The following is a 14,857-nucleotide window of genomic DNA, read 5'->3' as shown; positions in this document are numbered from 1 at the left end:
CTTTTAAGGTGCGGCACGTGCGATCGCGGATAATCCGGCCAATGAAAATGGCACGTCGCGAGAGCATCGTAAAAGCCAACGTGCCGGTAAAAGCACACGCGGACCGGTCGTTAGGAAAGCGACCAAGCCAGCAGGCTGCGGACACCGGCTTCGAAAGTGAGGCCTCGATCACGTCTCGTTCGACGCCGGTTCGCACGTAGACGCGCGAACCAAGCTTTGTTTTCGTCCTCTTTTATTTTCTTTTCTTTTTTCCCCCCTCGCCCTCCCTCGCTCGATCTCTCGCTACGACGGACGACGCGAATCCCGGACACGTTTCCGAGGTGGGCGAATCCCCGAAGTCTCGCGGCCGAGCCCTGGCGAGATTCCCGATGTAATTGAAAGACGTCCCTCCCCCGCGGATTTTCTCCCGCCAAGATTTCCCGCGCGAAACGCGTTAATCGTTCAACGTTTCGACGAATGATACGAGGCTATAGCTTTCCGCAAACTAAGCGTTAGACGAAGAAACATAAATAATTATTTAAGAAAATCCTCCGAAATAAATGCTCGAATATATATAGCGAGTTTTATTTGAGATGCTGTTATAAAATTTATATCTCTAATATAGTGCTTCTAGTCGGCCAAATTTATTACGCGCTTAATTGAACTCGTACTATCTACGGCTTATTTGTTAGCTTCGATTTAAAAATCTCTTTCACCTCTCTCTGTCTCTCTTTTTTTCAGAATTTCACTTAATTGATTTTCGCGTGCTTCGAAGATAAGTTTCGACACGAAGCCATAATATACCGTGCAAAAATAGAGGATGCACGAGATATATTTAATTCTTCGGACGCTGAAGTAGCGGCTCCATCGTTGGAGAGAGAGGCCGCTTCTCCCTATAATTTAATTTCCCCTGTTCCCTCCCTCCCTCCCTTTCTCTTCGTCTCTCTCTCATGGGAACTCATCGATTTTCGCTACCGCGAAACGTAGTTAACGCCGAGCGAATCCCTAATCGCGATCGCGAATAGGAAAAGCCAATTTGAGCCGAGGGCGACGGAAGCCGCAGCTCCCTTGTCGATAAAGCGGCGAGATAAAACGCACCGCGAGAAATCCGCGGGGTGATCTTTCGCGAAATTACTTTACGATCAGCTGATAGGGAGCGAATGCATCTCGCGCCTCGTCCTCGAAAATTACAACCGCGCGATTATCAGTGAAAGAGCGAGGCTCGCAGCCTCGACCGATTCGCGATGCACGATACGCGTGTCCCCCCCGGGGTATTCCCACGTTCCTAGTTCCGACGTGCCTGAATTTCGCAGGTAAACAGACTCTAAACCGTTGGCCGTGTGTTAAAAGGATTTACATTTCTTTTAGAAAGGCGCGACTGCGGGCATCGCTCGATGTGAAACGCGCCCACCAAGGATTTTCGTCCGAAAAGTGCTACTTCTCGTTTCGGCCGGATCTTTCCCTTCAAGTGGAGTCAGCTGCGCGCGGCGGAACTTCCGTAGATATAACCGAAAATATTATCTCGCGCGCCAATTGAGCTTCCGTGCTGTTTCCACGTTTAATTTCCGGTGCGGAGGTGTCCCCGGCGTCGAGCAGAAAGCGCGACGAACCGTTCGCTTCGTTCCAACGAGCACCACGAGCTCTACCCCAGATGGGGTAGTCTCGAACGACGAATAAAAAGAAGGGCGCGTCGAACGAGCAGAAAATTCGCGATTGGTTAACCTACTTCGCCGGAGAACGAATCCTGGAGATCCTCCTTGCGATTTTACGTGGCGAGACCACGATCGAACTTTCGATGGCGATATTGCGCGCTTCCGACTGGATTTCGGGCTTATTGTTAGACAGCTTCGCCAATCGTGCGGTCGTCGCGAAACTTAAGAAATTGCATTCCGATCGAATTTACGGAGACGACGTCGCAAAGAGGACGAAGCAATGCTCTCGAAAATATAAAATTTTAAAGTGTAATATCATTTTAAAATAATTATATAGTTTTATTAATTTATATAATTTTAAAATATAATATATTTTAAAATATAATAGCAACGTATCTCATTAGCTAATTGTTTACGAAGATTGATTACCGATTGTACAGTTCGCGGCGAGAACGTTCTCATCGCGGAATCTAATCGATTTTCCGGCTTATCGGGAAAATTGGAATTTTATCGAGTTTTATTCGTGAATTTTCACTCCGTGGTTGCAGATCTCGATCCAGAGAGGGGGATGATGCACCTGTCGGGGGTTGCGGGTGCCTCGCGTCGTGGGACCGACGAGCAGCGAGTCTACCGCGTCGCTTCGTGACGGAAAAGGAGAGAGCGACCGAGCAAACGTGTGAAAGGAAGAGGAAGAACGAGAGAGAGAGAGAAAGAGGAAGCTAGGAAGAGAGGGAGAGAGAGAGAGAGAGAGAAAGTGCGCGCGAGAGAGATACGTGGGGGCGAGAGAGAGGTCGCGATTGGTTAAGCCGCTCTCGGAAAAGCCCGCCTGGCTGCTCGACCGGCCGGCACTTTGCTCAGTTCTCTACTGCGCTCCGTCTGAAGCGGAGCTTTCGAGATACCTTCTCGCTCTCCCTCTCACTCTCATCGCGATCCGCGTCGCGGGATCGACTCCTCGATCTTGGGATTCCTCGATCTCTACGAGAGCGCTTAGTCGCGTTCAGGGAATCGCGTGAAAAACACAATCCTGATCCAGATTCCTCTTGGGAAGAATCGCGGGAGACGAGAGGGCTAAAAGGGTGAAGGACGACGATGTGCGAGAGGAAGCTGCTGTGAGTGCTCTAGGACAAGAAGATCTGAGCTAAGCCGAGAGCGAGATACCGAGAGCCGAGGGACTACCCTCGAGGAGGTGTCCGGGAACGAGCGTGATTCAGGATAATCGCGGTGAGTACGTTATTGCATTATTACTCGCGATTGTTGAGCAAATGAAAATATTTTCGGAACGAAAATATTTCCTAATTTTTTGTTTCGCGCGATTTTTGAGTCCCGCGAGGACGGTTCAATAATTACTTTTTAGCCTCGCGCAGTTGCATCGATAATTGGATCTGATATTCCCATGTTACAATCAGCACTTGCGTAAACTAATTTTCTGGTCCATGTATCCCGTAACCTTTTTAAATTTAATCTTTTTCATTACCTATTATCGCGAACAAAACAATATTTTTTGGCAAACCTATTGTACAGAACACGATTCATGTAGAAAAAAAAAGTAATATACCAGATTTTTATTCTGAAATTTTGTATTTTCTCAATATTAAGATTTTTCTTTGGCATGAATTTTTGTCGTGAAAGGCGCTTTATCCAACATGCAACTAGATATATTACACGTCCCTTAGATTTTTCTTTGAAATTAAAGAAAAAAGCTGAAATAGATTGCGTCACAAGTATAATACAAGGCGACCAAAGCAAGTAACGAAGCGCAGTCGGGGCTCGTTATAAACTTGCATGATGTTCTCTGTGTGCAGATAAGGGATGATAGGGGAAAATTAAGGAAACCCCTGCGCTTACTATTCTGTAGCTTTGTCGAGACTACGCTTCTAATTTAAGTGCACGAGCGTGTTCTCTCGAGCATGAAGTATGAAGCTTAACGTTAAAGAGAATCCGACGTTTATTCCCGGCGTATCTTTCGGAGAAATTGCAGCTGAAAATATTATCTAGAGGATTACATACACAGATCTTAATTTTAATTTGCCAGGAACCTTTCACTTCCAGTCATTAATTACTCCAAAAGCGAAAATTTTAATCGTATCGATTAAAAAAAAAAAATTATACACCGGAAAGCCACAATTATCGAATATATAGGACATCCCGTATCGAAAAAAAAAATAATGTTAAAATATATATACGAGACGTTACGCCTCTCTTCGCAAAATTAAAGACGCTATTCGTTTTAATAAGGCACAAGGACGCTCGACTAACAGGTTTCACGCGAGCAAGATTCAAAGGAACCCTTACTCCCACTTAGCATATAGGTCACGACCTTTCGTATTCGCAACCTTTCATACGTTTTCTTCGCAGAAGCGCGTCGTCCCGCAAATGACGCTTTATTACGTACTTTGTCGTCCTCCGAGGAGGATGTTCGATCCATTTCTTAATTCGGATTTTGCGCTATTCGTAGACCGCTCGCCGACGAAATCGATTCGTTCGTCGTCGTGAGAGGTGAAACTTTGGCAGTGGGCTCTTCGAGGTGTCCAAGTGTCTTATTAAGCAGAGATTTAAGCAAGTATTGCCACACGCGATGGTCATCAAGGATCCATGTGTGCGTGTGAATGTTTACGCGACGTTGCTCTTAATGAGCTTGAAGATCGTTCAATTCGCTGCACGCGTGGTAGGACGGCTTTTCCGTGACTCAGTCAATTTTCCAGAAAATCTTCCGGATGAAGCGTTATTTCCCTCGTCGCCGGGAAAGCTTCGGGAAAATTGAGATCGCTGCTGAGTCAGTATTATCGCGCGGTTTTATATTAATCCCGTCATTTTGCCCGTCATTTCCCTCGCCGCAGGAAATATTTAACCAACGGCTGCATTATAATATTATTTGGAGCACGGTCCTTTTTATAGAGGGTCGGATATTGTAATATGAATTATGTGGAAAAGAGTCGAGCCTTGAAAGAGAAGTTTTCGTTTAAAGTTGAATTTTAACGAATAATTTTAGCTCCGAGATAGCTTTAAAAACCGATATCCCTGCGCGTTTCTATTAAAAGACGTCATATTTTAAATCAAAATTTCCACGCAAACGATATATATCCCGCATCAACGGATCCCGTAAAGAATCTAATCGATAGGGCGATTTGGGCCATTTTGTTTCATCTCCGGAGGAAAATTTTTCATCGATCGCGACGATTCGGTCGGTATAAGACGACATGGAATTTTGGAATGCAAAACGATATATAACCAACTGCGGAATCCTAGTTATCCTGTATTCAGACCGAAACATTACCCGCGTTGCGTTTCTAGATTTGCGGTGCCATTCTCGCTCGTGCATCCTTAATCGGTTCGGTTTGCGGGTCTATTGATTTCTGGCGTTAACCGGCGATCCCGAATTCAGAACGCGAAATCGCCACTTGATTGGCATTAATCACGGCCGTGAATGCATTCGCGTCGACAACAAGTTTCTCACTACCACTCGTTCGTACATGTATACGGCGTATAATTGTGTTCACGGTGCAATTTGTTCTTGAAACTGCGGTACAACTCTCGTTAGGATAGCGCGAAACTTGACGAAAGTGTAGCGCGTTTCTTAACATTAATTAAAATTTGCGATAGAGAGAAACTTTAACATACTCGGAATTACATATGCAAAACATGAAGAATTAAATTATCAACTGACGTAAAAGGATATTAAATATAAACGTGCGTCTTTTGAGTGTAATGTTCAGTAATTGTAAAGACAAATCGAAATTTAGATTAAATCAAGAGAAAGAAAAGGTTACATGAAAAATATAAAAGAATAGGAAAAAAATTGCGAAATATTTAAGGATGTTTTGTACCTATTTTTAAAATATTGAGAATTTAATGAAAATTGTATAGAATGTCCTATGTTTAGAATCTTCAGTACAATTTTTTAAATCGATTCACTAAAGCGTTCACAAGTTATAAGGATTTTAATTTGCACCGAATTAACATGTGTTCTTATGGGAAACGTATAACCACGTCGACAAAAACACATGGAAATAATATTCAGAATTTGTTTAAAATTTGCAAAAGTTTAGATACAGAGGAAATATTTGGTCAAATAATATTATACACGTATATTAACTGGCTAAAAAGATATTAAATATAATTCAGTGAAGTTAGCCATGTATCTATCACAAGATGAAATTCTCTATCAAAAGTTAATCATTTTGATTAACAAAATTCGAAATATTTCAGTAAAAACGCAATAAATATTAAAAAATATATCTTTGCACTGTAGCTAAGATCAAATTGTAATATTCCACACAATTTCTCTTATTCAAAATACACCAAAAGTGGATATATTCGTCAATATTGATTTTTAGCTATTTTTTGCTGAAATGGTACATACAAAACATCCTTAATTCAATTTCTGAAATAAACAAATAAATATTGAAATATTGGAAAAACGACGTTAAAGTAATATCTTAAATTTTTTTTGAATATATAATAAATTTTTTTAAGGAACTAAACATTGCATATTGTTGCATATTGTCTGTATTCGTCAAATTATTCAAAATACACCAAAAGTAGATATATTCATTAATATTGATTTTCAACTATTTTTTGCTGAAATTGTACATACAAAACATCCTTAATTCAATCTCTGAAATAAACAAATAAATATTGAAATATTGGAAAAACGAGGTTAAAGTAATATCTTAAATTTTTTTTTTGAATATATAATAAATCTTTTCAAGGAGCTAAACATTGCATATTGTTGCATATTGTCTGTACTCGTCGAATTATTCGAAGAATTCTGCCTTAAGGGAATATTCTACCAGTAGTTTACGTTCAAGATCGACTAACCAGAGCTGCGGTAATGTCGGAAACTTTGCGTGGGCCAAGTTTCGGCCATAAGTACCCGCCCAATCTTGTCGACGTATATCTCGGATCCGCTGCAAAGGCGTATTTTGTGCGCGCGGCATCTTTCTCGCGCTTGTTCCTCGGGTTAGATGTATCTCACCACGAAAACGGTCGTGTTACCAAACTCCGCAGTTGGCTAAAATTCGAGGGTGTTGGGACCCTTTCACGGATCGTCGTCGAGCGCGACACGACGACGTAACTAGGTTGCGGGTTACCATTTTTCGACATCTGGAGCCGGAGCTGCAGGCACCCGCCATCCTTGTATCCAATCTGCCTGGCTTCTTGCGCGAATTCGCAATTGCATCTGTTTCATCGGCATTCAGGAGGAGCGAGACCAAACTTCGGTCTCGCCCGAATCTCTTCGGATGGCCTCGCGAAGGCATCGGGACTCGACCCACCGTTCCCCAGGAATCCGTTGGCCGTTATGCGAAGGATATGCAGTCGATCACGCGGAATATCAAAAGAGTTCTCTCCCGGCGAGGATTTTCAAGCTTTTACGATGCGACCGGCTGACGTTTATGCGGATATCCGGATATGCGGCACGTTAACAATCCACGCTTCCTCGTAAAACCGACATTGATGTATTCGGTTAATAAAAGAGCAAAATCAAGAATAGAGAAAGAGATATTACTGATTGAAAAATTAGATTTTCTTAGTAGTGATTTATTAAAGATTAATATTAATAAATGTCTATTGTGGAAAAAATCATTTTCGAATTTACCAAATTTCTTGAAATCTTTTATATCGAAGAGTGAACAGAAAGAATATATTTCGAGGCTTCTCTAGTAAATTTACCAAACAGAAAGATAGAAAGGTTCGAATATCCGGATATCCAGATATGCCGCACGTTAACAATCCACGCTTCCTCGTAAAACCGACATTGATGTATTCGGCTAATAAAAGAGCAAAATCAAGAATAGAGAAAGAGATATTACTGATTGAAAAATTAGATTTTTTTAGTAGTGATTTATTAAAGATTAATATTAATAAATGTCTATTGTGGAAAAAATCATTTTCGAATTTACCAAATTTCTTGAAATCTTTTATATCGAAGAGTGAACAGAAAGAATATATTTCGAGGCTTCTCTAGTAAATTTACCAAACAGAAAGATAGAAAGGTTCGAATATCCGGATATCCGGATATGCAGCACGTTAACAATCCACGCTTCCTCGTAAAACCGACATTGATGTATTCGGTTAATAAAAGAGCAAAATCAAGAATAGAGAAAGAGATATTACTGATTGAAAAATTAGATTTTCTTAGTAGTGATTTATTAAAGATTAATATTAATAAATATCTATTATGGAAAAAATCATTTTCGAATCTACCAAATTTCTTGAAATCTTTTATATCGAAGAATGAACAGAAAGAATATATTTCGAGGCTTCTCTAGTAAATTTGTCAAACAGAAAGATAGAAAGGTTCGAATTTTTAACGAGATTATAACTTAGAATTTTTATAACTGCAAATGGGATTAATTAGGTATTCGCGCAGTTTCGTGACGAAGTATGATATATATTGGCATATTCGCTTCATCAAACTTTTCTATCTGTTGGTTAAACGAGGAGGCAAGGCAATCTAATGCCGTTGTGTCGTGAAATATTTCATAAGCGTTCTCGAAAATTTCATACGAGCGCGATATCGTTTATTCGACCGCGAAATTGCTCCTCAACTTTCGTCACTTTCCTTCAAAGAGCAGGATTGATCATCCGATGCATATTGCGCGTTTTATTAGTCGGCTGTCTGGCGAATTTGAAATGTATTGCTCGCTCAAGAGACCTCAGAGAGAGGCCAACTTGTGAATTTTAATTAAAAACCATGCGCGATAAAGGATGATAAAGTGTAGCTCGCGTAACGCGAGCGTAAAAAACAGCCGAAAGCGCAACATTATTATTGACAATGCAACATTTCTGCAATCACGAGCTTAATTAAACTTTGATAAGCTGCAATGAATTTTATTATTGCGCTACGATAGACTGGGGCTGAGAAGCACTTGTCGGAGCACAAGTAAATTTAATGTTTACATTTTCGCGAGCCATATCATTTTATATTCATGCGTTTACGTCATATAAACGTGATTTTTTAAATTTATATTCTAATTATATTCCATGTCGCGCAATTTCTGAAATTATCTCTGTGTTACTCGTTCTTATTTTGATTCTTTCCGAGATATATTTAAAGCTGACTTTTTAAAAATGCTATAAAATCGTATAATTATTATATCTTGTATTTAAAAAAATAATACATATATTATCGATATTTCCCGATTCCAAGCTGCATCTCTCTCTCAAATATATCAAAAGTTATCGAAGTGTATTCAAATTCGTTGCTACTCGAATGCGTGTAATGTATCTTTATCAACACATGTGTCTTTATCAATACATGTGATATGCGAATATTATATAGGAATATTTCCTGTATATACGTATGCGATCAAAAGCCGTTCTCGATTTAATGTACGATGTCCCATAAGATACATGTATCTCCCTTTACAATCAGGAAGCGTACACGATCCTTTTACATCCGGCGGTATTCATAAATCTAACAAGGTGACTGTGCGAGAGAAGCAAAGAGAAGGAGGGAGAGAATGCTTGGTCCGTCGTTGTTCTCGTGTCTCTTTACGCGCGACCTGTCCTCGCGTTTATTATCATTTTCCGGCTGGTGATAACTCGCGGGTGTCGAGATCCTCGATATGGATTCGCGGTGTCGTCGTCATCCTCGTGACGAGCGAACGAATCCCGTGAAGGGTAATACGAGCGGAATTGGTATATCTCGCGATGTTATCAGGGATCTCCCCGAGACTCGACATGAAAATGGCAGAGAAGCTTCTTCGCGATGGGAATTTTCGGAATTATTATCGGATATGCAGGGTGTCCCAAAAGTCCCGGACCGGTCGAATATTTCATAAACTATGCACTTTAGAAAGAAATGTTTCAGACAAAAGTTGTATGGCTTGAAGAAGGCCATCAGATAGTGGTAATGATTTGACATGGGAGAGTCATTTGAAAGCCACGTGAAGATCACCATCAATTTCTTAAATGGAACTCTCTATTTTTTATTACATATTCGTGTAGCTTATCTCGAGAGTTTTCCAAAACACTATAATTAAATATTTCTTCATTGAGTATTTTTCGAGTTATGAGGCTTGAAATCATTTTCTTAATTTTACATAAACCGTAAAATATCTTGTAAAATATTCATTTTTCGATTATCTTACCTTAATAATTTTATGTACAAAATAATGAGAGGAATCAACTGGTGTAAAGAAAAAACATAGTTGTTTTTAAGAAAAAAATATGTAATTTGCAATTAACAATTACATTTTTTTTTTAAACAACTGTGTTTTCTTTACACCAATTGATTCCTCTCATTATTTTGTACATAAAATTATTAAGGTAAGATAATCGAAAAATGAATATTTTACTAGATATTTTATTGTTTATGCAAAATTAAGAAATGATTTCAAGCCTCATAACTCGAAAAGTACTCAATGAAGAAATACTTCGTTATAGTGTTTTGGAAAGCTCTTGAGATAAGCTACACGAATATGTAATAAAAAATAGGGAGTTCCACTTAAGAAATTGACGGTGATCTTCACGTGGCTTTCAAATGACTCTCCCATGTCAAATCATTACCACTATCTGATGGCCCCCTTCAAGCCATACAACTTTTGTCTGAAATACTTCTTTCTAAAGTGCATAGTTTATGAAATATTCGACCGGTCCGGGACTTTTGGGACATCCTGTATATCGGAGCGTTTTTTCGATTGTAGAAGCTGCGAGCGAACTATCGTGCATTTTACATCTATCGCAGTGCCTTTCTTTTTGCAATTTATGTATCGCGTGCCAATCACCTATTTGCTCTGTATTTGCACTCGGTTTAATTGATCTTCTTCGTTTTACATAAAATGTTTGTACGAATAATATGATGCGAGAGGAAACGGGAGAAAAAGAGAGAGACGAATCTTTTATTTTAATTGTTGTTTTTCAAAATATTGGAAGACACACGCAATTAATTTAATATACATATATAATTTATGAAAGCAATTTTTTTTATATATAAAAAGATACAAGGATACGACGATATTTTAAATATCCGAAATATTACCTTTTTTCTTCATTTATTCGTCGTAATTACAATTAGTAAATTACTAGTTAATTATGTCAATAATCTCTATGTGTGTCAATACAGATATTTGAGTCAATATTCCGCCTCTGAACTTAATTCTGTTATTAGGATATTGACGTTCAATATAGAATTTGCTCTTTTGACATTAAAGTCCCTTAAAGCTAAAAATACGAAAGTAATATGTCTCGTATTTTTATATTTTGAGTCTGTTAAACTTAAGATCTCATTCGCAATTTGATGAAATTAAATTGCTCAGGCAATATTTTAAGAAACAACAATTACATTCGCCCTGAATGAGTTAATATAAATCGATGGAGTTAATTCACGTATTTCTCCATTCGCGATGCAATTGCCACCGAGCTTCTTCTCCGTAATTAATTATTCTACAATGGATATTACTTCCATTGTGTATTGTTGCGTTGAAAGTAAGCTTTTCAGTATCTTCCGGAAGATGATTAATGAACAAGGAAACGACGTCACTTTTATTTTATTCGAACGAATCAGGATCCGGTCCGCAGATGTTCTCGTTTTATTCAAAGACGCAATTTCGTTCGATCGACCCGGCAAATTTCTCGAAGCCGAGAAATTTATAGGGAGAACGAAACCAAATTATTCGCCGTATTTACATTCGCGGGTGAAAATAAACGCGATTGCCTGATGTCCGCAGCCACATTTTCCCCAAGAACAAGAAAGATACATGATTACGCTCGATTAAAAAATGACAGACAATTTATTTTCCTATTATTTTGCAGCGTCAGCCGCAGACTCGCGATTTTATCGCCGTTATTACTTGCAAGACGGTTTCGTCTTTACGAAAAATCCCTCATTTCGGACGCGATGAGATTGTTCAACGCGCTAAAACTCCTCGAGACTTTATGGATGGGACTTTGGAGCGGAGCTCAATTTTTCATTTAGAAAGCCAAGCGCGGCGCATTTTCTTCTTCTTTCGATTTTTCTTTCCTCCCCTTGTTAAACGCGACCGCGTTTGTTGCGCGAATATAATTTCGCGAAAGCTCCCGCGGATTGTTCGACGGATTCGTTCCATCTTTAGTTTCCCTCTTTAACGAGCAAGAGCTTTTCAGAGCCGCGAGCAAAGTCGCTACCGAGAGACAATAGAGCGAGTCGCGTGAGAATAGTCAGTTCGTCGGAGAATATAAATGTTGTTGGAAGCTCGAATTATAAACGGGAATTACTTGCTTTTATAATACTTTATTCTGTGAAGGCGCACATTACTTGCGCTTGAGTTCGCTTACGTTGCGCTTTATTGCTTTGCGAGGTATCGACAAATGAATGCATTTTGTATGAGAGGCAGCGAAACGTCTATCTGTCAAAATTGTGAGAAATAGGAATCTAAAGTTTTATCTAGAAAAGAATATACACGATAAATTTATACGTGTCTCACGTCGTGTCAGGTATTTAAGGGTAGAAAAATAAATCGCGCTTGACAAAAATTTTCACACTTCAATTATAAATAAAGAGAAATAAAGTCCCACGCAATTCTGTCGCTAATGTCGATATATATCGGTCATCTTGGCGAGATAAACCGGCTTCCGCAATATCGCGAAACGTTCGCCAGACGAGGAATTATAGCGAGGTTCGACGGTCGCGCTGAAAATTTCATCCAGCACCAGTTGGAGTGACCTATTTCACAGCGGCATGAAACTGCTCCGGATCGGGGGTAAAAAGTGTCTTACTGCGGGGGAGGAGGGAGAGTTTTAACCGCAGGGCGCGCGAACAAAACAAGTTTAACTTTCAGCTACTATGGTTAAATTCGAGTGACGTAAGTGCTCTAACACGACGCCGGTGCAATAAAACTGCCATTATATTTTATTACTCGCGCGGCTGGGAAACGCAACTCCGACCCTCTTTTCCATTTTTTAGCGTCGCAATGGATAAGGGAATAGTCAGCCGGTGTTGCAAACGGCAAAGCGCTGTCGCAAATTTTTCTAGCTATTTTACAATCGAGAAACCCCAGGCTTACGCATTTGCCTGTATCATGATGGAGGATTAAACAGAATGGCAAACTGCGGAGAATTTAGTGCCCTACGAGAGAACGCGAGTATTTTGTCAAAGCTTTTTTCGCAAAGTGACGTAACGTACCAATCACGTTGATAAACTTTCCAAATTCGAGGGACGCGTTTTTTTTCGAAAACTAGTAATTTTATAAAATATGATGGAGAAAACGCACTGAGAAAAAAATCTGGTTGCATTAATTAGAATTCTGGTAGATTCAACCAGTATGTCTGTTGGAAAATGGACGAACCAGAATTCTTGTAAGAATTACCAGATGAATCTGATTCATTTCTTCCTGTTTAATTTACCAAATTTTCTGGTTAATAATACTAAACTCGCCAGCACCAAGTCGTCTAAAATTTTGTCCATCTAATCTCAAAAGTCTGTTTAATATTCTGAACTCCAACAAAATTATTGGATAAATTCAATCCAGATTATTGAATAAATTATTAATAAAGTTATAAATTATAAATTCAGTTTGTTAGAAATTAAACTGATAAACAGTAATGCAAGAAGAGGATGCAGCTCAAAGACACACAATCAGAGAGCTAGCGTCCTCTTTCTGGCACTACTGCTCGTAAGAGAAAAAAAATATACTTTGGATTTAATGTTAATATTAGTTTTTTAAATGCATTTTATGGCAAATATTGAATACGAGTTAAGTTAAGAAGCAAGCAAAGAAATTAATGTAACAAGAAATTTTATAGATCCAACCAGAAAATACTAACCACAAATCCTTATAGTAAAATCTATTAAACGTTCTAGTTATAAAAAATCGAGTCTTATCACGATAAGTAGAAATTCTTGTTTGATTTAACCAAAATGTCTTCAATAATATACGTCTTGTTGGTACAATCGAACGATTTTTCTCAGTGTGAAATCGAATGAATGTCTGATCTCTTAAGTTACGAGAGAAATAATATATAGCTCCACGTGTAACAAATATTATTATATTCTGCAGTATTTCAGCAGAATCACGTTGAAGCGAAATCTCTCGAGAAGCCGATAGAATTCTTCCATCTCGATTTGAAAATTCGAGATAATACGTCTCATCATCGAGAGAATACGTCATCATCCGTTCCGTTCGCTATTTACCGATCCAATTAGCGTGCCCAGCAAACGAATATATAGTTCTAATCATTACCCGGGGATGATATCGATCACTCGAGAGATCTTTCGAGAATAGTGATATCGCGGGTCAAGAGGCCGCCAGATCGATTTTCGGGCCGGAGCCGAAGTCGAGCATGTCGACAAAAATAAGAGGACGCGCGAATGTTCTTGCATTATTTATGGCAGGACTTCGAGTCCCTGGAGAAACTTCCGAGCCGGAGAGAAATTTCTCGACTCGAGAATATCTCGGTCTGCTTTATTTACGCATGTCGATCGAGAGATCGATGATTGAGAGATTGTTATAAATTTTCGACAATTATTATATTTTCGTTATGCATCGGTTCTCTTTTATTTTGTTTAAAAATTTTATTATAACGAATGAAACACAGGTTGGAACGGGATGTTTGCCATAACGAAATTTGATTACGTCTCCAGGCACTGTTGATATAACGAAATTTCAATACTACAAACTCAATTTGCAATTTCGACGTAGCTTGTTGAGAGAGAGATTACATTTATATATTCTATACTTTACTCTATACGTTGTGGCTTAACTTTGGTTTTAAATTACGGAACGTAAAAAATTATTCATTTCCTTACCGCAATTTTCTCCTTTACATTCGGCACGATTTATATCCCACATATTAATATACAGTTTCAATTAACGTCCGGTGGCCGTGGCAGTGGATACGGAAAATTATTTAGCCGCAATTTTCGTGCGTAGACGTGGAACAATTATTAAGTGGCAAGGAGAATTGAGTTTTCCCGGAACTTAATATCTCAATTTTCGGTTAATGCGCCTCCTCAATTTTCGCGACAGGACAGGATGAGAGGAGCGGTATTACGCGGCTTCTTCATTACAGACTATCGATCCCGCACTCGTTAAGGTGACATTAGATTACCGTTAAGTGTCTAGCCACTTAATTATTTCGCGAGCTTCCCATCGTGTTACGAGCAGAGGCAATATTTGTTAACTATCATTCATCCGCGGACAACATTCCGGGCTAAGTATAGCGATTAAATGTAATGAGTCTCGCGAATACGATGGATGGAAAACAAGGGAATTAAATTGATGTTGATGGACTAATTAAAAATTACG

At 39.2% G+C, this 14,857-nt stretch overlaps 1 protein-coding gene across 1 annotated transcript in view; it reads left to right on the top strand.

Moving 5' to 3' along the window:
• The window catches only part of LOC105248299 (flocculation protein FLO11), a 56,221-nt gene that overhangs the window by 6,291 nt on the left and 35,073 nt on the right, over positions 1-14,857 (top strand). The window contains exon 2 of the mRNA XM_020026593.2: positions 2,180-2,852. The gene's annotated coding sequence lies outside the window, so the exon portion shown is untranslated. The remainder of the gene's footprint in view (positions 1-2,179; positions 2,853-14,857) is intronic.

Source organism: Camponotus floridanus, unplaced genomic scaffold (assembly GCF_003227725.1).
Source record: "Camponotus floridanus strain SB8 unplaced genomic scaffold, Cflo_v7.5 scaffold28, whole genome shotgun sequence".
Taxonomy (NCBI): domain Eukaryota; kingdom Metazoa; phylum Arthropoda; class Insecta; order Hymenoptera; family Formicidae; genus Camponotus; species Camponotus floridanus.
This window is presented reverse-complemented; position numbering and strand designations above follow the sequence as displayed.